The following is a 21657-nucleotide window of genomic DNA, read 5'->3' on the forward strand; positions in this document are numbered from 1 at the left end:
AAAAAGCTGGTGCATACACTAATGTTCTCTCCTAGTAAAAAGCTGGTGCATATACTACTGTTCTCTCCTAGTAAAAAGCTGGTGCATATACTAATGTTCTCTCCTAGTAAAAAGCTGGTGCATATACTACTGTTCTCTCCTAGTAAAAAGCTGGTGCATATACTACTGTTCTCTCCTAGTAAAAAGCTGGTGCATATACTAATGTTCTCTCCTAGTAAAAAGCTGGTGCATATACTACTGTTCTCTCCTAGTAAAAAGCTGGTGCATATACTACTGTTCTCTCCTAGTAAAAAGCTGGTGCATATACTACTGTTCTCTCCTAGTAAAAAGCTGGTGCATATACTAATGTTATCTCCTAGTAAAAAGCTGGTGCATATACTAATGTTCTCTCCTAGTAAAAAGCTGGTGCATATACTACTGTTCTCTCCTAGTAAAAAGCTGGTGCATATACTAATGTTCTCTCCTAGTAAAAAGCTGGTGCATATACTAATGTTCTCTCCTAGTAAAAAGCTGGTGCATATGCTAAAGTTCTCTCCTAGTAAAAAGCTGGTGCATATACTAATGTTCTCTCCTAGTAAAAAGCTGGTGCATATACTAAAGTTCTCTCCTAGTAAAAAGCTAGTGCATATACTACTGTTCTCTCCTAGTAAAAAGCTGGTGCATATACTATTGTTCTCTCCTAGTAAAAAGCTGGTGCATATACTAATGTTCTCTCCTAGTAAAAAGCTGGTGCATATACTACTGTTCTCTCCTAGTAAAAAGCTGGTGCATATACTAATGTTCTCTCCTAGTAAAAAGCTGGTGCATATACTACTGTTCTCTCCTAGTAAAAAGCTGGTGCATATACTAATGTTCTCTCCTAGTAAAAAGCTGGTGCATATACTAATGTTCTCTCCTAGTAAAAAGCTGGTGCATATACTACTGTTCTCTCTTAGTAAAAAGCTGGTGCATATACTAAAGTTCTCTCCTAGTAAAAAGCTGGTGCATATACTAATGTTCTCTCCTAGTAAAAAGCTGGTGCATATACTAATGTTCTCTCCTAGTAAAAAGCTGGTGCATATACTAATGTTCTCTCCTAGTAAAAAGCTGGTGCATATACTAATGTTCTCTCCTAGTAAAAAGCTGGTGCATATACTAAAGTTCTCTCCTAGTAAAAAGCTGGTGCATATACTAAAGTTCTCTCCTAGTAAAAAGCTGGTGCATATACTAATGTTCTCTCCTAGTAAAAAGCTGGTGCATATACTAAAGTTCTCTCCTAGTAAAAAGCTGGTGCATATACTAATGTTCTCTCCTAGTAAAAAGCTGGTGCATATACTAATGTTCTCTCCTAGTAAAAAGCTGGTGCATATACTAATGTTCTCTCCTAGTAAAAAGCTGGTGCATATACTACTGTTCTCTCCTAGTAAAAAGCTGGTGCATATACTAATGTTCTCTCCTAGTAAAAAGCTGGTGCATATACTAATGTTCTCTCCTAGTAAAAAGCTGGTGCATATACTAATGTTCTCTCCTAGTAAAAAGCTGGTGCATATACTAATGTTCTCTCCTAGTAAAAAGCTGGTGCATATACTAAAGTTCTCTCCTAGTAAAAAGCTGGTGCATATACTAATGTTCTCTCCTAGTAAAAAGCTGGTGCATATACTACTGTTCTCTCCTAGTAAAAAGCTGGTGCATATACTACTGTTCTCTCCTAGTAAAAAGCTGGTGCATATACTACTGTTCTCTCCTAGTAAAAAGCTGGTGCATATACTAATGTTCTCTCCTAGTAAAAAGCTGGTGCATATACTAATGTTCTCACCTAGCAAAAAGCTGGTGCATATACTAATGTTCTCTCCTAGTAAAAAGCTGGTGCATATACTAATGTTCTCTCCTAGCAAAAAGCTGGTGCATATACTAATGTTCTCTCCTAGTAAAAAGCTGGTGCATATACTAAAGTTCTCTCCTAGTAAAAAGCTGGTGCATATACTACTGTTCTCTCCTAGTAAAAAGCTGGTGCATATACTAATGTTCTCTCCTAGTAAAAAGCTGGTGCATATACTACTGTTCTCTCCTAGTAAAAAGCTGGTGCATATACTAATGTTCTCTCCTAGTAAAAAGCTGGTGCATATACTAATGTTCTCTCCTAGTAAAAAGCTGGTGCATATACTAATGTTCTCTCCTAGCAAAAAGCTGGTGCATATACTAATGTTCTCTCCTAGTAAAAAGCTGGTGCATATACTACTGTTCTCTCCTAGTAAAAAGCTGGTGCATGTACTAATGTTCTCTCCTAGTAAAAAGCTGGTGCATATACTAACGTTCTCTCCTAGTAAAAAGCTGGTGCATATACTACTGTTCTCTCCTAGTAAAAAGCTGGTGCATATACTACTGTTCTCTCCTAGTAAAAAGCTGGTGCATATACTACTGTTCTCTCCTAGTAAAAAGCTGGTGCATATACTAATGTTATCTCCTAGTAAAAAGCTGGTGCATATACTAATGTTCTCTCCTAGTAAAAAGCTGGTGCATATACTACTGTTCTCTCCTAGTAAAAAGCTGGTGCATATACTAATGTTCTCTCCTAGTAAAAAGCTGGTGCATATACTAATGTTCTCTCCTAGTAAAAAGCTGGTGCATATGCTAAAGTTCTCTCCTAGTAAAAAGCTGGTGCATATACTAATGTTCTCTCCTAGTAAAAAGCTGGTGCATATACTTAAGTTCTCTCCTAGTAAAAAGCTAGTGCATATACTACTGTTCTCTCCTAGTAAAAAGCTGGTGCATATACTATTGTTCTCTCCTAGTAAAAAGCTGGTGCATATACTAATGTTCTCTCCTAGTAAAAAGCTGGTGCATATACTACTGTTCTCTCCTAGTAAAAAGCTGGTGCATATACTAATGTTCTCTCCTAGTAAAAAGCTGGTGCATATACTACTGTTCTCTCCTAGTAAAAAGCTGGTGCATATACTAATGTTCTCTCCTAGTAAAAAGCTGGTGCATATACTAATGTTCTCTCCTAGTAAAAAGCTGGTGCATATACTACTGTTCTCTCCTAGTAAAAAGCTGGTGCATATACTAAAGTTCTCTCCTAGTAAAAAGCTGGTGCATATACTAATGTTCTCTCCTAGTAAAAAGCTGGTGCATATACTAATGTTCTCTCCTAGTAAAAAGCTGGTGCATATACTAATGTTCTCTCCTAGTAAAAAGCTGGTGCATATACTAATGTTCTCTCCTAGTAAAAAGCTGGTGCATATACTAAAGTTCTCTCCTAGTAAAAAGCTGGTGCATATACTAAAGTTCTCTCCTAGTAAAAAGCTGGTGCATATACTAATGTTCTCTCCTAGTAAAAAGCTGGTGCATATACTAAAGTTCTCTCCTAGTAAAAAGCTGGTGCATATACTAATGTTCTCTCCTAGTAAAAAGCTGGTGCATATACTAATGTTCTCTCCTAGTAAAAAGCTGGTGCATATACTAATGTTCTCTCCTAGTAAAAAGCTGGTGCATATACTAATGTTCTCTCCTAGTAAAAAGCTGGTGCATATACTAATGTTCTCTCCTAGTAAAAAGCTGGTGCATATACTAATGTTCTCTCCTAGTAAAAAGCTGGTGCATATACTAATGTTCTCTCCTAGTAAAAAGCTGGTGCATATACTAATGTTCTCTCCTAGTAAAAAGCTGGTGCATATACTAAAGTTCTCTCCTAGTAAAAAGCTGGTGCATATACTAATGTTCTCTCCTAGTAAAAAGCTGGTGCATATACTACTGTTCTCTCCTAGTAAAAAGCTGGTGCATATACTACTGTTCTCTCCTAGTAAAAAGCTGGTGCATATACTACTGTTCTCTCCTAGTAAAAAGCTGGTGCATATACTACTGTTCTCTCCTAGTAAAAAGCTGGTGCATATACTAATGTTCTCTCCTAGTAAAAAGCTGGTGCATATACTAATGTTCTCACCTAGCAAAAAGCTGGTGCATATACTAATGTTCTCTCCTAGTAAAAAGCTGGTGCATATACTAATGTTCTCTCCTAGCAAAAAGCTGGTGCATATACTAATGTTCTCTCCTAGTAAAAAGCTGGTGCATATACTAAAGTTCTCTCCTAGTAAAAAGCTGGTGCATATACTACTGTTCTCTCCTAGTAAAAAGCTGGTGCATATACTAATGTTCTCTCCTAGTAAAAAGCTGGTGCATATACTACTGTTCTCTCCTAGTAAAAAGCTGGTGCATATACTAATGTTCTCTCCTAGTAAAAAGCTGGTGCATATACTAATGTTCTCTCCTAGTAAAAAACTACCTTACGCTACCAGTATACATCTAGAAATACATCCAGCTCTGCAATCTGCTTAAATTGCGTCCAACTTTCCATGTACCTATTTACGTTTTTGCAGGACTTGAACGATTATAGGAGAATAATTAGCACCAATGCAAGATGACCAGTCACTTTTTGGCACAACTAGAGCTTCTTAGACTGAGTAGCCTGGTTGTTTAGTATCCTTGCTTTAGCATCCTATGCGGCAATGCGAATTAGTTTGTTTTCAAGTTGTGTCGGTCATAATTAAATTCACTTGACGTAAGATTTTCAGAATTCTGTGCTTGGACAAAGCTGAACAGTTTACCTGGTTCTGCAGTAAGAACATTTTTTACATGAACACCTAATAGCAGTGATAGAGGAAACCACTGAGGCCCTGATTCAGAGCCGCTCGCAAAAAGCGAGCGCTCGCTCTGAATCAGGGCAGCCGATTTTTTTTTAAAAGCTGGCCACTCTCTAAGCTCGCGACCATCGGGCTTGCGACGAAACCCTTGTGGTAAGGTCTCGTCTGCCGCAAGCCCCAGGGAGCTTCCTGCTCTAATAGAGTCGGAAGATCACTACTGACATCACTGGTGATGTCAGTAGGGCCGCCCACAAATGGCAGGCGTTCCTTCAGGAACGCCTCCGTTTGTCCAGCCACCCCCCCGCCACCGCCTACAAAACGGGGCCAGCTGTCGATCAACATTGACAGCCGCCCCGTTTGTAGTGAACCCCGGAGCGTGTGAATTTCTCACTCGCTCTGGAGCTTGCGCACGCCGCGCATGTGCAGTGCCCCTCCATCGACCCGCTTGCGAGCGGGTCTGAATCAGGCCCTGAGTGTGCAAAGCTGATAGAATGTGCAGGATAATTAATATTTTAAGTTATTTTGGTTACAGTTAAGGGCTAGGGAGTTTTACCATTCCTTATTCCAGCCACTAAAAGTTTTAGTTACGTCTCTGCTGGGCAAAACACGTCCATCAGCTTTAGAGGCCCCACTCTGCTGTTTCCATGGAGTTTGGGGTATGCGCTCAAAACTCCCATTTTTTACAGAAGCTTCCAGTATCCCTTATTGTCCTGGATAATTTTCGCCTTGGCAGATGAGTATCACTCACCTTTAAATAATTTTCTGTTATTGGTTTGCACGCACCCTTCTGTAACTTTTACTAAATGCATTGCTTTATCTTCTTCACTGGCTTTCAGTCATGTATTTATATAATAAGGCATTGGGAAGTTTATTTTTGTTACAACACAGTTCTGCTGTATTCTCTGCCCTGGCTACAATGGATTTCAAATAGCAGATTTCTGCTGTATCCAAGGGCAATGAAAACACAGACAAGTACTCTGGGCCTGATTCAGACCCGTTCACTAGGCTGCGTTCGCACATAGCCTGCCGATGTTTGCAATCTGCGCATGCGTATAACATGCAGTGCGCGTGCGCAAACCAGTCCATATGATCGTGAAGCGTTTGCCCTTGTACACAGACGTCTCGCTAGATTGAGTGACAGGACGAGTCGTTTGTGGGTGGTGACGGGTTGGTCGAGGTAAACGGGGGTGTGGTGGTGCGAACACAGGCGTGTCTGTGCATCTTAACGCCATTTCAAAGGCTTACATAATTAAGACGCAGCGTCATAATACACGTCCCATGGCTGAATTACACACTGAAGCGCTCACAGTGCTTGCGGTAGGTTATGTTCAGCCAGAAGTGCTGCGTATGGGTCCGATGGTTCCTCGATGTTACCGATTGTTGCATAAACTTCCTGGAGATGACGTGTATCACTAAGGGAAAGTGGGCGTCTTAAGACAGGCTGGTGGGCATCTAAATACACACCGCGATCGCACGCCAAGACATAGTGGGCATGCTAATGCCTTGCCGTACGATCGCGGGATTTGCATACTTTGCGTGCGAACGCATCTAGCGAGCAGGTCTGAATCGGGCCCTTGCGCTTCGAAAAATAGACACAACGTGCGTAGCAAAGATTGGGACTCACCCGCTCATAAATAAGTCTGGATTTAATGAATATAATGAACAAATACAGGGGCGTGCAAAAAGCCCCAAGCAATCCTGTAGCCATGTCCCTTTATGAAACTGTGGGTCGATAGTAAATGCCCTCTCTGCCTCATCCTAGGACCGGCCCGTCTCGGAGGCCGAGGAAGGTCTAGTTGAATGTTCTCTCAAAATTTTCTGCCACACTCTCTTCATTGTTGATAGACCAAAGCGCCATTTTATACAGTAATGACACCGACATAACCTGACCGGCAAGAGAGCAGGCTCACACCCTTCTAACCTGCTGATTAATCCAGACGTTACCCAGATGAAAATCAGGTCATGTCAGATTGTGAATAGCACAGTGTTTACCCTCGCCTCTGCTCTGCTGATGAAAGCTCCTCTCACGTTACGCCGGTACACCTGCTATCCAACTGCAGGCTCGCAGCAGACGGTGTGCCGACATTTTAACCCCTCAGACACCAGGGGGGGACACAGCCATACACTGTAAATGAATACCTGAGGGTCCCAAATCCTCGGACAAAATGTTTATTTAAGGCAAATTTATGGTTTAAGGCTATTATACTCTTATTAACAGTTATTTACTGTGTACAGGAACACACACAGGGCCTGACTCAGAGCCGGACGCTCTGACCAGAGCGCTCGCTCTGAATCAGGGCAATCCTACCTGAAAATGGAGCGGTCTCTTGGACGCTCGCATAGCTGTGGATGACCACCCACAGCTTATGCGAGTGTCCATGATGATGGTCGCGATCGTCAAGACCATCGCGACCATCGGGCTTGCGACGAGACCTTGCGGTATGGTCTCGCCGCAGCAAGCCCAGGAGTGATTTTGGCTCTATCAGAGCCAAAATCACTCCCACTGACATCACTACTGATGTCAGTTGGGCAGGACTTAGACGGTAGGCGTTCCCATGGGAACTCCTCCGTCTGACAACCACGCCCCTGGCACGCCCACTAAAGGGGGTGTGCTGTCAGTCACCATTGACAGCACGCCCCCTTTAGTGCGAGACCCATAACGACGGCTTGACCGTCGTTATTCGGGTCTCGAGCATGCGCACGACGGAGCTCCCTCCGTCGTGCGAATGTGCATTTGGGTACCATAGACCCGCTTGCGAGCGTCCTGCGCCGAGCGGGTCTGAATGAGACCCACAGTACGGAGAGCTTTACAGAGAGTATTTCAGTCATTCACATCAGTCCCTGCTCCAATTGAGCTTACAATCTATGGGCCTGATTCAGACCCACTCGCGAGCGGCTGTCCGCTCGCAAGTGGGTCGATGTTCTGGACTGAGCATGCGCACAACGGAGGGAGCTCCGTCGTGCGCATGCGCCAGACGTGACGAGCGAAGGAAAGTCCTTCGCTCGTTGTGTCTGATCAAAGGGGGCGTGCTGTCGATGTTGATTGACAGCACGCCCCCTTTGGTAGGCGTGCCGGGGGCGTGCCTCCCTGACGGGGGCGTTCCCACGGGAACGCCTCCCGTCAGAAGCCGGCCCACTGACATCACTAGTGATGTCAGTGGGAGTGATTTTGGCTCTGATAGAGCCCAAATCTCTCCGGAGCTTGCGGTTGAAAACCTCAACCGCAGGCTCCGGCTCGCAGTTTCGATGGTCACGACCATCGCGGCCATCAAAATGCACGTTCGTATAGCCTGTGGGTGGTGACCCACAGCTACACGAGCGTCCAGGAGGACGCTCCATTTTCATGGAGGCCGGCCCTCATTCAGAGCGTGCGCTCTGCTCAGAGCGTACGGCTCTGAATGAGGGCCTATATTCCCTATCACATGGTCACACATAGGGTTAATTCATTTTTTTTTTACAGAAGCCAGTTAAGCTGCCAGCATGATTTTTGAGTGTAGGAGGAACTCAAGCACTCGTAGGAAACCCATACAAACGTGGGGAGAACGTACAAACTCTATACATAGATTACCTTGGTCAGGAATTGAACCATGAGGCAGTAATGTTAACCATAACCACAGCCATGCTGCTGACCTCTGCTTTTTCAGTGCCTGCACCTTAACCTGTAGAACAAGCTGCTGCAGTTGTCAATAGGAAGCAGGCTGGCCGGACACCACAGATAACGAGAAGTGAGCCTACGCTTGCGGAGAGGTGGAAATATTATATAAGACTTTTTGCTCCTGCAGTACGATCAGTTTAGCCTCATATATGATCTGAATGATTGATATAAAAGTGAGTACATTGGGGACTGTCTTTATTACACCGGGCACCTGTGCGCCTGAAGCTTTATTTGGGTCGATGCAAACCTGCTTATCCACAGCTGCTGTCGTCTGGCTTCATAAGCCCCAGCGGTTTGGGGGAAACATAGGTACAGCCGAGCTCATCGAGGCGCACAGCACCAAACAGAGTTTTGACGCTTTTGCCGTTTGTGCTTCTTGAGCGGCTGTTTGTCAGCTCAGCTAATGAGCCCAGTTGTGGCGAGTTACTACACTGGAGATGGCTGGGGCACTGGGCCTGATTCAGAGTCACAAGCTAGGCCGATAATCTCGCAAACGGACAATGGGCCTGATTCAGAGCCGGACGCAATAAGCGCTCACTCGTTCAGAAAGGGGGTGGCTATTCAAATGAACCGTTCGCTCTTTGCGGTCTGTTGACGCCTCCATGTCTGAACGAGCGAACAAAACTTGCGGAAGTTTATTTGAAGAATACGCCCCCTGGCCACTCGCATCATACGTCATGTCCGCTATTTATTAGATTAATCGAGTACATCGATCAGCGTATGAACTGCTCGCTATTCTTGTGGTTGGTTTTTCCTACCACTATATTGCGAGCAGTTCTGACTATAAAACAACCAGGTGACGTGGTCAATGACGCTGCTGTTTTAATTATGCACACCCATAAAACGCCCGTTTTGACCTTTAAGCACGCCTGCGTTCTGATCTCCACTCCCCGTTTTCAAGCACCTTCCCCTGTTACCACCCACATACGCCTCATCCTGTCACTCAAAGTAGCAGACATTCGCTATATAGCGAACAAACGATTTTCGGCCGCACTGACTGGTTCAAGCAGGCGTATTATAAACCGTACGCATGCACAGAAGTGCGAACATCGCTCGGAACGAGCGTACTGCCGCTTACGAGCGGCTCTGAATCAGGCCCAATGTTTTTTCTTCTGCTCATGTGTCGGAGTTGCACAGCGTAGGCGTCCCGATTGTTGCCGCACAGAGAGGCAGAACAGGTTTGGACGCAGGCTCGGTGGATTTCAGTAGGCGTTCCTGGGGGGTAACGGGAGTGGCTAAGCAGACGGGGGGGGCGTGTTGCTGTAAGCGGCGCTTCCAAAGACGCACAGTCGCTCACCTAGGAAGCCATGGTCATAGAGCTGGTGCAAGTATTGATGGCACATCCGATGGTGCACAGACGGTGCCCAGAGATGGACTGTGGGCGTCTCCGTATTAAGAAAATTGGACGCAGGCGCGGTTGCGTCAAAAGACTCTGCCACGTCTGTGTGGGATTCTGAATCAGGCCCGCAGTCTCTTTGTCCAGTTCTACTCTGGGTCCAATGACCTGCGCCTTGCCTTGACCTAATGCTAGTCTGTGGCTTTTGGGCCTGATTCAGACCCGCTCGCTAGATGCGGCCGCTCGCTCCCAGCACATGGTAATTCAGCTAAGTGACGTCAAGGAAGCCGCTCACACGGCAAGGCATAAACACGCCCACTATGTCTTGGCGAGCGATCACTTTGAATTTATAGACGCCCACCAGCCGATGTGCCTCGCCGTCCTCATTCATTAGATGGTCTTTAGCTGCCCACTAGCGTACGTCATCTCCAGGAAGTATATTCAACCATCGAAACAGACCGCAGCGATTGCGGTTGACTGTACCCTACCGCAAGCACTGCGAGCAGTTCAGTGTAAAATTCAACCAGGTGACGTGTGCTATGACGCTGCCTAATAATTATGCACGCCTCTGAAACGGCGTTGAAACACTCAGGCACGCCTGCATCCGCAACTCCACTCCCCCGTTACTACTGCCCTGCCCCTGTTACCACCCACAAACGGCCTCTCCTGTCACTCATTCCACTGGGCTGTCAAGGCAGGGCGAGCGAGCACATTCCGATCGCTCGTACTAGTCTGTGCACGTGCACTGCGGACTACACGCATGAGCACATCAGCGAACATCGTCTGCAACGAGCGGGCACTTGCTAGCGAGCGGGTCTGAATCAGGCCCTTTGTGCCTTCTGATCATGTCTCTGGATATGGCTTTTTGCCATTTGGTCTCAGGCTTGTTCTTGTATGTTGTTGTTCTGTTGTTTACACAATGTTTATTCTCTGCTAAACATCCCTTGTCTCCTAGGGGCCTATTCATCAATGTTTATGAGTCCGATAAACATGTGGAAACAGTAAATTCTGCATGTCACATATTTAAGCGATGGACCCATTCATCAAGGTTGCAAGGCAGGAAATATCACGGATATCTCCAGTGTGCACTAAAGACCCGATGTGCCACGACGTCCTCATTCATTAGATGGCCTTAGCCTGCTGAGCCCCACAGACTGCGTGGAGCAAGACCTGGACTGCGAAGAGGGAACAACTCAGATCCCTCCGCCCCCTACGGCACTGACAGTATACATGCATGACCTAAGGTCACATGTGCACAGTAACACTGCTGGGACAGAACCTGGCAGTGTAAAATTTTGCCGCTACTATTAAGAGTGAAAGCCATGGGCGTATTTATAATGGCTATGGGTGCAGCGTGTTCAGTGCACATGGGCCCCTTGCTCGCATAGTATACTTACCTTGCGCTGGCAAGCCGTTCCCACTTCCTCCTCGCCGCCATCTTCCCAATGATATCTTCGGGATGATGGCGCCGCGCAGTGAAAAGAAAGACTGGCAATGTATGCAGTGACAAGACCAGGGTATGACTAGGTATAATATAAAAACATTGTGCCAGCCTGGCATAGTATTGGGGAACAAGTACACAGTTAGCCTGATTCAGAGGTGCGCGCTAACTGCACGCCATGCCCATGTTTACGCAGCCTAACGATTATTTGCTACTTCACATGTGCAAAATATTCTGGAAGCGCTGGTATTAGAACTGGCCAGGGAAAACCATGGGTGTACCTGGCCGGCGACTGGAAGGTGGCGATAAGTGAACGCAAACAATGCTGCCACGTGCGCGTGTTATGGGGGTGTGGCGGGTGTGTTAGCGAAAGCACCTGCCTACTCAGACGCACCACTGCGCCCAAAGAGGCCATGTTCAGATGGAGGCCCTGCACCTGCCATTGGGTTGGTGCAATTGTTGATGGTGCACCGATGGTATTACCGTCGTCGTAGCACCACTGAAAATGGGCGTTTCAGTGCTTGCACACTCAGGTGCATGCCAGTACACGAGGGGAAGGCAGAATGTAGCCTTTTCATATTGTCGCCACCGTGGTTCCGCTAAAACATGCACCTGCGACGGCTACCGCGTCTACCTCCGAATCAGGCCCAGGGTGTGGAGAACGGGTGGTCTGCAGTTTTTTCTTTTTTATTTATTAAATGAAAGTCTGATAAGTTTGTTGAGGTTCAGCAACCACGTTTTGCTATTTATTTTTTGGTCCAAACAGTAGCTACTATTACTGTAAAACAGTAAAGTTCATTAGAAGTCATCAGGAAAAATGGGGGCCACAATCAACCTGCGGGCCCCCATCCTGCATCCCTGCTTTAGACAACTACATTTATCTGACGACTCTTCAGATCCGACAAGCTCTTCCACCTTTTACCTGAATACGTTTGAAAAAGGAACCGGTATCTTATAGTTTGTTTAGAATGATTTCTCTATGGATTGAGTTGCACATAAAAATAACTCTCTTTAAAGACCGTGGTGGAGAAAATCATCCAAAAATCTAGAAGTCAGTTTGGTTTCCAGTGCAAATCTCCTTTTAATCCCTATCTTCGGCCAGTGAGTGGTCATTATATATACAGTACTGATAATTATTAACACAGGGCCTGATTGAGAGATGTACGCAAACCCAATGGCTAACGTACTTCTCTGATGGTTGAAGATCTGCACTGCACATGTGCAGGTCTCTTTTTGTGGCTACGGTTGCAGTGCCCCTAAGCTGCAGCTTGATTGACATGCTGACGCTGTTTGGGAGGCGGGGAATGGGCTGTGTCGGACAGTGTTTTTGAAAATGGAGGCGTCGGCCCTGTTTTCTGGGAGTGGCGAGGCCAGAGTCCATGTCGTCGGGCGCAGGTTTACTATCAGTGCCTACGGAGCTGAGATGGCCATTCTAAGGGGTCTATTTATCAAGCTGTGAACAGCATGGAGAAATGGACCACTGGAGAAGTTGCCCATAGTAACCAATCAGCTCCTACCTATTATCTTATAGACTGTAAATGCTATTTCAAAGCTGATTGGTTGCTATGAGCAACTTCTCCACTGGTCCACTTCTCCACACTTTTCACTGCTTGATAAATAGACCCCTAAGTAACCTTAAAGTGCGTACATACTGGGTGAAAAAGAGGACGACTGAACGATAACGATATAGTTATCGTTCAGTCGTCCACTTTATCGTCCATTTTTAACCCCAAAAAGATGAACGATGACGACGACGCGCATTCCCGCGGGTCGTTCGTCATCATCGTTCATCGGGCTGACATGCAGGCCAACCTGACGATCTCGTCAGGTTGCTGCATGTCAGGGAATGGGGGAGAGAGCCCGGCGCTGAACGATATCGTTAATGATATCGTTCAGTGGCTGTGCTCAATGTCATGAACGACATTGAGCACAGCCTGCCGGGGACACACTACACGATATCGCTCCGGGAGCATATCGTGTAGTGTGTACCCACCATTAGGCTCACTCAGATGGGCGATGCCACGACCAATGGTCATGATAGTCACGCGATGCTGCGTCTTCAAACGCAGCACTCAGATCTTCAATGCCGCCATTGGGCATCATTTGTCTTCAGGTGCCTCCTGCGGCATATTTTCTCATCTCTGCTGTGTCCAAAGACATAGTAAGCTCTACTGTAACTCCAGCTTGTACAGAACAGTCCCGATTGCCACAGAAAAATTGAGATGGCTTAACAGGAAGGTGTGGCGTCAGGGGGCAGGCATAGCATGGTGGAAATGGACCAGATGTTGCTTGAAAAGGATCTAATAATTCAGCCACCGACATTGTACAACTCCATTGTATTACTAATCGGTTGACCTTATTGCCTCCTGAAATTCATCACTTTCCTCCTTCCCACAAATCTATCGGACTCGTGTGGATGAAAGATCAGTGTTATGACCTGGAGGTGCAAGGATAATCTCTTTGCACAATTTGGCAATTATAATGCTTATTATCTACAGTTGAGTAAACAATGGAATATTTTCAAGCAAATCCCCCCCAGCCCTGCCCCACTCCCCCCACCCCCGTCCCTTTCCCTACCTACAAGAGTAAATTGTGTGTTCTGGCTATGGTTTGCCTTAATCTCTCTTTATGCTTTGTTGTTATGACAGATTTATATAACCAGCTATACCAATTGTGTAAAACTAGTTGAAAGTTTTCCAAATTATTGTTGTGTTGCATCTTGACACTGGCTTGGCCGTCTTAAAACTGTGCTGGTCTGCACCCCGGCTATGTGTTGTTCTCATCTTTGAAACTATAAATTAAATAATTTAAAAACTATGCAAATATACAAGGGCCAACCCCCCCCCCCCCCCTAAAAAAAAAAAATAACTGTAGCATACTGTACATGATGAAAATCAAATTTATATATTACATGGCATGCTAGTATTGCAGACTTCGGGACAAACCAGCAGAGAAGTCCCCAGGAATAGAGTACCTTTGCAGAGGAGAGATCAGACACCCTATGACTGCATAATGCTGTAAAAATGACATGTTTTTTTTTTTGTTTTTTTTTACTCCTTATCTCATTGAGCAATTCAGAGTTATCATCGAAGACCGTACTGTTTCTTTAAGAAGCTGTGCACTCACAGCGAGCGAGCTGGGCTTTAAAGGCATCCAAAGAGGCCGGTAACCCAATTGCAGTTCATTAATAGGATATTACAGAGGCCTAGAGGCCTGTCATCGAGCACATTTAGCTGGGGCTACTGTGTGTCTCTGAGTGGTTTGACATTGATCTGTGGTCGGGTGTATTTGGACGTCTTGTGAGATAGAGAAGAACTTGTCTCTCCTACATCCACCTCGTTACCAGAAATCTTCTGAGTGGTCCATCTGTGTCCCTGTTAGCGCCATTATCAGACTTCCCCATTAAAGCACCGCTAAAAGAAAAATACAAATTAAGTTGCATCAGAGATTCACAGATACATAGCGTATTAGAACAGTATATATTTAAGCATTGATCTTGGGAGGAGACCTCTCTTTCCATATGCACACCAGGCCAGCGTTTGGGCATAAAGAAATCTCCCAGGGCACCAATCGCTCTGGACCTGATGCAGAATTGCGCACATATCGCCCGTAGATGCTCTCACATTGCATACACGGAACTAAGGGCCCGATTCAGACCCGGACGCTAAGAAGCGTTCGCTCGTAGCCGTCGATGGTTCGCATTGTGCGTATGCATCACAGTGCGCGAACCACTGCGAAAGATCGGGAAGCATTCACTCGCCGAGTATAGACAGCCCACCAGAGTGAGTGACAGGAGAAGCCGTTTGTGGGTGGTAACGGGAAGGCCACTGGAAACGAGAGAGTGGAGGTGCGAGACCGAAATAACGCAGTTTCAGCGGCGTGCATAATTAACAGGCAGCGTCATTGTACACGTCACCTGGTTGTATTTCACACTGAAGTGATCGCAGTGCTTGAGGCAGGGTATAGTCAATCTCAAGCGCTGCGTTCGCTTCCAATGGTAACTGATGTACCGATGGTTGCATACACGTCCTGGAGATGACGTGCGCTAGTGGGCGTCTTAAGACAGGCCGGTGGGCGTCTGCATACACAAAGTGATCGCACGCAAGACATAGTGGGCGTGCTTATGACGTGCCGTGCCGTCACTTAGCGGAGTTTGCATGCGTTGGGTGCGAAAGAACGCATCTAGCGAGCGGGTCTGAATCAGGTCCTAAATGTGGATATTCACCCGTGTGCTGAGCTGTAGACATCTCTGCGGCCGGACATATCCGTGCGGTTTCCGGAGCATGCTCAGTAAGAAAATATGCAAGATATTTTTCCCAGGTATGCATGCAACACCCCTAGTTCACCCAACCCTCTCCCATTGGCCGGCGTATACACTTACATCCGAAAGGATGCTGCCATCTTGGACTGCAACAACATGTGCCCCCGTTTAACACTACTCTCAAAAATATATGCCATGCATCACAAGAGATCCTTACTATTAGCTGCCTTCACACTACATAGAACCCAACCCATTTCCGACAGAACAGGTATTTCCAATCTAATCCTTCGGCAGCTCCGAGTAACAGGGCGTCCCCTCTGGACGGGAGAGAGTAAGCCACTGTGACACAGATATCCTTGATAGTGTGTACATATGAAACCTATGCCATTGATCGATCTTCCTAAAGACAAGGGTAGGTAACCAAAGTTATACAACGCTCCGGAAGTGCAGGCTTTGTAAGAACCGGTGGAACGAGCCAAACGAGCTGCCATTTTGTTAAGCTTATTGTATTTGGTCAGAAACAAAAGTCAGTGACCTTTAGATATTATATCAGCATTGAAAACAAGCCTCACCCGGGATAGTTCCTCTTTACACACTGCTGAACATGTTTATACAGTGCATGCTTCTTGTAATACGTGCTGGGATTTCACTGAGCATTTTTTTACGGCACTGGTGGTTAAGACCGGTGATGAAATAAGTTACTGAGACAGAATTATAAGAAGTATACAGAATAAGGGACTTGCAGCCACCCATACATATCAAATTAAACTACCCTGGGGTACAGAATAAAGTGAATGGCATTGTGCAGGTATCCCTACATGCTGAAAACAGGGAATTGCATTAAGCATTCGGAGCAAGAGAAATAGTACTGTGCAGATGAAATGTAATGACAGATACTGAGGGGCCTATTTATACTAGGGATGTGCAGGCTCGGATAGGTTCGAGTTTGCACGTGGAGTTCGGATTTTTCCCTCCAAAAAAACGGAACTCACAACGAGGCAAAACGTCATCTTACATGGACGAACATCATCATTCCTGGTCTTTTGTCCAGGAATGATGATGTTCGTCCATGTAAGATGACGTTTTGCCTCGTTGTGAGTTCCGTTTTTTTGGAGGGAAAAATCCGAACTCCACGTGCAAACTCGAACCTATCCGAGCCTGCACATCCCTAATTTATACAGTTACTCTTTGGAGTTTTCGCCAGAAAAAAGGGGTAATGTTATCTTGGAGGACTTGCAAAGCCTCCAGATCAAAGACGCATGCGCGGCCGTACTGTAGGAACTCCATGCCGCCTATGTTACGCTGCTGGTGAGGAGAAAACCCCTCTCGTAGCACCGGGGTTTTCACTTTCACCAGGGCTATTAAATCTGTACAAGGGACTTGATACAGAGATGGATACAAATGCCGTCACAACTTCAATTCCGTCTGAAGCAGACTTGCGAAAATATACTAATGACTTAGCTGATGTCTTGTGCACTGAAACGCCCACCCACAGCGTCTCGCATCTGCCGCTTACGTTGAAAAGCAGGAACATCGCCTATGCTGTCTCAGGCAGAGCGGCTCTACTAAGATGACATGGCCTCTATATCTGCAAACAAATTCGTAGAGGCGCACTAAGGCACACCCAGAAAACGGTTTTGACATGCCTGCGTTTTTCTAACTACCTCCTGTGACCTCCCCCCAAAAGCTGTCTACCTGTCACTCGCTTTGCGAATAAATCCTCTGCGCGTGCACAGTGTGACTCTGAGTAGCAAATTAAATCGCTCGACTGCGTGCAACATGAATCAGGCCCACAATTCGCACAGGCAATCTCTGAATCAGGCCCACAATTCGCACAAGGGGCCTAATTCAGAGGTGGACACTGCTGCGTCTGGTGGTGCGTCTGTTGCCGGAGTCGTGGCAGCAATAATATGTAAATGCTAATATCAGCCTTTCTCTGGTGCAGCAGGAAGCTTCTGAAGGTGCAAGCACTGAGACTCCCACTTTCAGCGTCTGCGCATTGTGATTTTTGGCACGCCATTATCGGCGCACTGTCACGTGCACCATTGACACTTGCACCAGGCCTATGGCAGGTGCAGTTTCTCCATCTGAACACGGCCTCTGTGGCTGCGGTTCTGCATCTGAAAACGCAGCTGCTTTCCCTGACTCGCCTGCGACACTCGCATAACACGCGTTTTTTGCGTTTCTTCAGGCCAGAACCCAGGAATGCCTATCACTTTGCCGTACAATAACTGACACCGTCCTGTCCCAATCGCAATAGCTTCTTTGTGCGTACGCTCTGTTTAGCGCATATGTATTAGGAGTTTTACCTAACTTTTAGCGCATGCCCAGTAGCAAGAACTCACTCAACTGCGTGAACATAGTCATTGTGTGCAAATTGCGAGCCCCTCTGAATCAGGCCCAGGATCTGCATAAATAGACCCCTGAGAATGACATCCAGTACATTATGAGAGACATTATGAGAGAGGTAGCACTGTGTTCAAGCTTGGTCATATAACACTGTAGATAGGGTCAAAAAGATGTTAGTGAACTGGCAGTCATTTGAAATCCTCCGTATATATTAAAAAAAAAATATATATATATATATATATATATATACAGTATATATTTATTGCAAAGAGAAACTACTAAAGTTATCAAACTGGTGTGTTTATTGTTAGCTATGTACAGTAATGTATCTTCATCACTGGATCTAATATTAGGCCACACATAACCTTAGGCAACGCGTATTGCTGCTGACCTTTGTCCATGCTTATGACTCTGAAAAGCCTGGTCACTCTGCCAGAAGTCCAGGACTGGTTGCTAATCTCCCTGATAGTATAGGCAGAGGATAACCTTTCATTACTGGGTAGCATCATTGTAAAAAAAATTATAATGGCAATCGCTGCACCATCAAACTATGTACAAAAACCATAGGCAAGCATGGTGGGTGGAAGGGGGGGGGGGGCATAATCCATACCTGCTATTGAGATATCAGGAATGTCAGGGGCAATGGATAATGTCTGACCTGTGGGTTCTGTCAACTGCCAACGGTAAAAATAGCTAGACATTACCCTGTTAGCATCGTATTTGGTGGCAGCAGTGGGATCACATAGTGCTTGTTAAAGATTTGCTGGCATGCTTCCAAATGTTACAAACTATTTTTTTTTTTTAAACAATTTTTTTTTTTAAATAAAAGCTCTAACGAGTTCTTCTGAGAGCTGGACAATGAGAAATCTTTGGGGACTATGTCAAAATCAAATCAGGAGATAAGATATGACCTTACAGATACAATGTCAATGATGCTTGCAACCAAGAGGATGAAGGGGAAGATGATGACTTAGAGGAGGTGTATCCACCAATCTTTATAGACGCGACATGTAAGTCTAGTTTCATGGAACCCTATGCATTGCATTCATAATAAGGTTTCTGGTGGCAATGTGGGCATCTACTATTACAAAAGAAGGGGCCTGTGCTACTGAGTACTGCTTGGGAAGATGCAGGTCCAGGTTTTATCTGGGATAAAGACACATTCCCAAACATCAACATGCATCTTCTAGTGTTTGAGACCGTGATTTGTGCAAATGGGCTTGAGGAGACAGAATGGTCATAATATCTAGGTCACAGACTGATAGGATAGGCTTTCAGTGCTGCAATTGTGAGGCTGTTTGCAGTACACTCTTGGCACATTTTGCATTAACTCTGGAGACCTACAGAGTACAGTTTTGGATACAGGCAAAGAGTGGTACAAAGTGGTTTCATGAGTTTAATAGCCAGCTGCGAATGGCATGAAACCAATGCACGGAGGTGAAGAAGTTAGATGATACTGCTGGTCATGTTGGAGAAGTTATTGCTGAAATTGGCTCCTAAGGTCCACGAATGGCTGAGTGATCACAACCTGCACTCTCCAGACGGTGCTGCTGAATTAGATTATGAAGATGTGGCAAATCTCCCCCTGTTTGAGAGGGTCTTGTGACCAATGGTCCCTGACTTGCGAAAAGGGACAATACCCAACACACTTCAACGTCTCCGTTAATAGAAAGAGACTTGCAGTTGACCGGCCAATGACGCTGCTTCCTCTTTACATTTTTTTATCGCCATAATAATAATAAAAATAAATAAATCTCTCCAGACAGTGTGTAAGCTCTTTGCCCTATTAGTAACCCTACGATAAATAATACATGTAATCTCCCGTCACATGGATCTTCATGATCACGAATAGGAGGGATGGCAGGCTAGATGGATGTCTGCAGTTTGACATGTCTGGTCTACAGACTACCGTTTAGCACTCGTCACTTTGCGGCCTGGGAAGAGCCAGTGGGAAGTGGTATTAATGTTCATTATCAAATACCATCCTATCTTAATCTTTATTGATTCATTTGCTTCAGGCTGCTGACCTTGTTTACTTTGGAATGGTACAACATGCAAGACTTCATGCAGGATACCCATTTCCAGTATATGATATAGCGCGGTAAGGTATATGCGTGATAATTGAAAGCAGTTTTAGAGATGGCTTTGGCTGTCTTTGATTGTTTAGCATTGCAATATCGCTCTGCAGTGTTCATATGAAGAGGGAGAAAACACAAAGAACTATGTCAATACGATGATTGCATTTGCTTTAGACATACAGTTAAGTAGTCGTCCTGTATGGTGACGGCATCACCGAGATATTGACGGGAAGGAAAGGCAATCCTCAGACATTAATAGGGTTAGAGGTGTCTACCGCTTGCGTGATAATAGGGCGTCTTGTGATTCCTGGAAATACAGAGTTATAAGCTGGTCTGTTGACTTACAGTAATATTAGCAGTGAGCTTCCACATTACACCTGAGCCAGCTGATCTACATGCAGTTACATTTCACATAGATTAACGTGTGTGATGCCAGAATGTGGTAAGCGCCTATACTGATAGTCCTATTTATTATAGTACACGTCCAATCTACCCAAGTGGCTGACTGCTTAGTTAGCATATATTCGCACGTAAATTGCGATCACAGCTGCGAATGCAATCGCTTACAACTCTGAATGAATCAGGACCATAGTCCTGGCTTCTGCTTTTGTTCTAGCGACTACAAGGAGGTCCAAGAAGGGCGATTACACAGCACCTCCCAATGAGAAGCACCAACATGATGTGCCACAGCATCTACTGCGGGGGCCTGAAATTTCCAATGCCTTGACGCTGCCACCCACACTGTGTGGCCATGCCCCCTTAATACCAGTGACCAAAATATCTCACGGGAGCCATGGTAATTACAAAACAATCTAATTTCATTTATTACCAGTGATTTATATAGCGCACACATATTTCACAGCGCTTTACAGAGAGTATTTGGCCATTCACATCAGTCACTGCCCCAGTGGAGCTTATAATCTATATGCACTATCGCATGCGCATGGGTTAATTTTGTTGTGAGCCAATTAACCTACCAGTATGTTTTTGGAGTGTGGGAGGAAACTGGAGTACCTGGAGGAAACCCACGCAAGCACAGGGAGATTATGCGAAGGTAGGGCCATGTTGGGAATCGAATCCACGACCTCAGTGCTTTGAGGCAGTAGTGCTAATCATTACACCATCGGTGCTGCCCATTTCATGACTGATCCTGATAAATCCAGCCAGGTGATACCTTCTACTCCTTATCTTGGGGCATTGGAACCATCCTTCTCTTGTGTTGAGGTCCTGTCTCTGGTATGAAGTTTAGTGATCAGAATCCTGCATTATAAAAAGGCTGCATGTGGGAAACTTTATGGGCCTGATTCTTAATCGGATACAAGTGAAAATGTGCACGGATCTCACTGTGCCAAAGTAAGAAATCGGCACCTGTGCACGCGCCAGATCAGGTATACGCACGCAAAGGTCTGGTACAGATAAGAACGATGGGCATTTGGCACGATGGTTGACCCAATTACTCTTTAGCCCAGAACAAACGATATTGAGCTTACACACCGTGCAATCCTTCAAGCGACAGAACGATTTAATGCGTTTGATCTATAAGATTTATCGTTGCTGCTTTACACACTAGAATAGGGGTGGGCAACAAGCAGCCCCCCAACTAGTGTAGAAGTACACTTCCCAGCATGCCTTGCCACAGTTTTGCTATTTGGCCATGCTAAAACTAGTTCAACAACAGCTGGAGGGCCACTTTTTGCCCCCCCCTGCACTAGAACAACCATCTTTAAGATTATTGGCTATGAGTGCCAAGAGGTGACGTCTTCACAGGCCAAAAAAGGAACAACATATTGCCTGGACGTCCGGTTGGCCGTACACTACACAATGTGCACCACCACATCATTCATGATATCTTCTAATTGATCAAGCAGCACGGCCAACCAGAGGATGTCGTATACGACGTGTGGGAGCGCTCAATTGTGTA

The sequence above is a fragment of the Taudactylus pleione genome, unplaced genomic scaffold, assembly GCF_031769625.1.
Source record: "Taudactylus pleione unplaced genomic scaffold, aTauple2 ptg000490l, whole genome shotgun sequence".
Classification (NCBI taxonomy): Eukaryota; Metazoa; Chordata; class Amphibia; order Anura; family Myobatrachidae; genus Taudactylus; species Taudactylus pleione.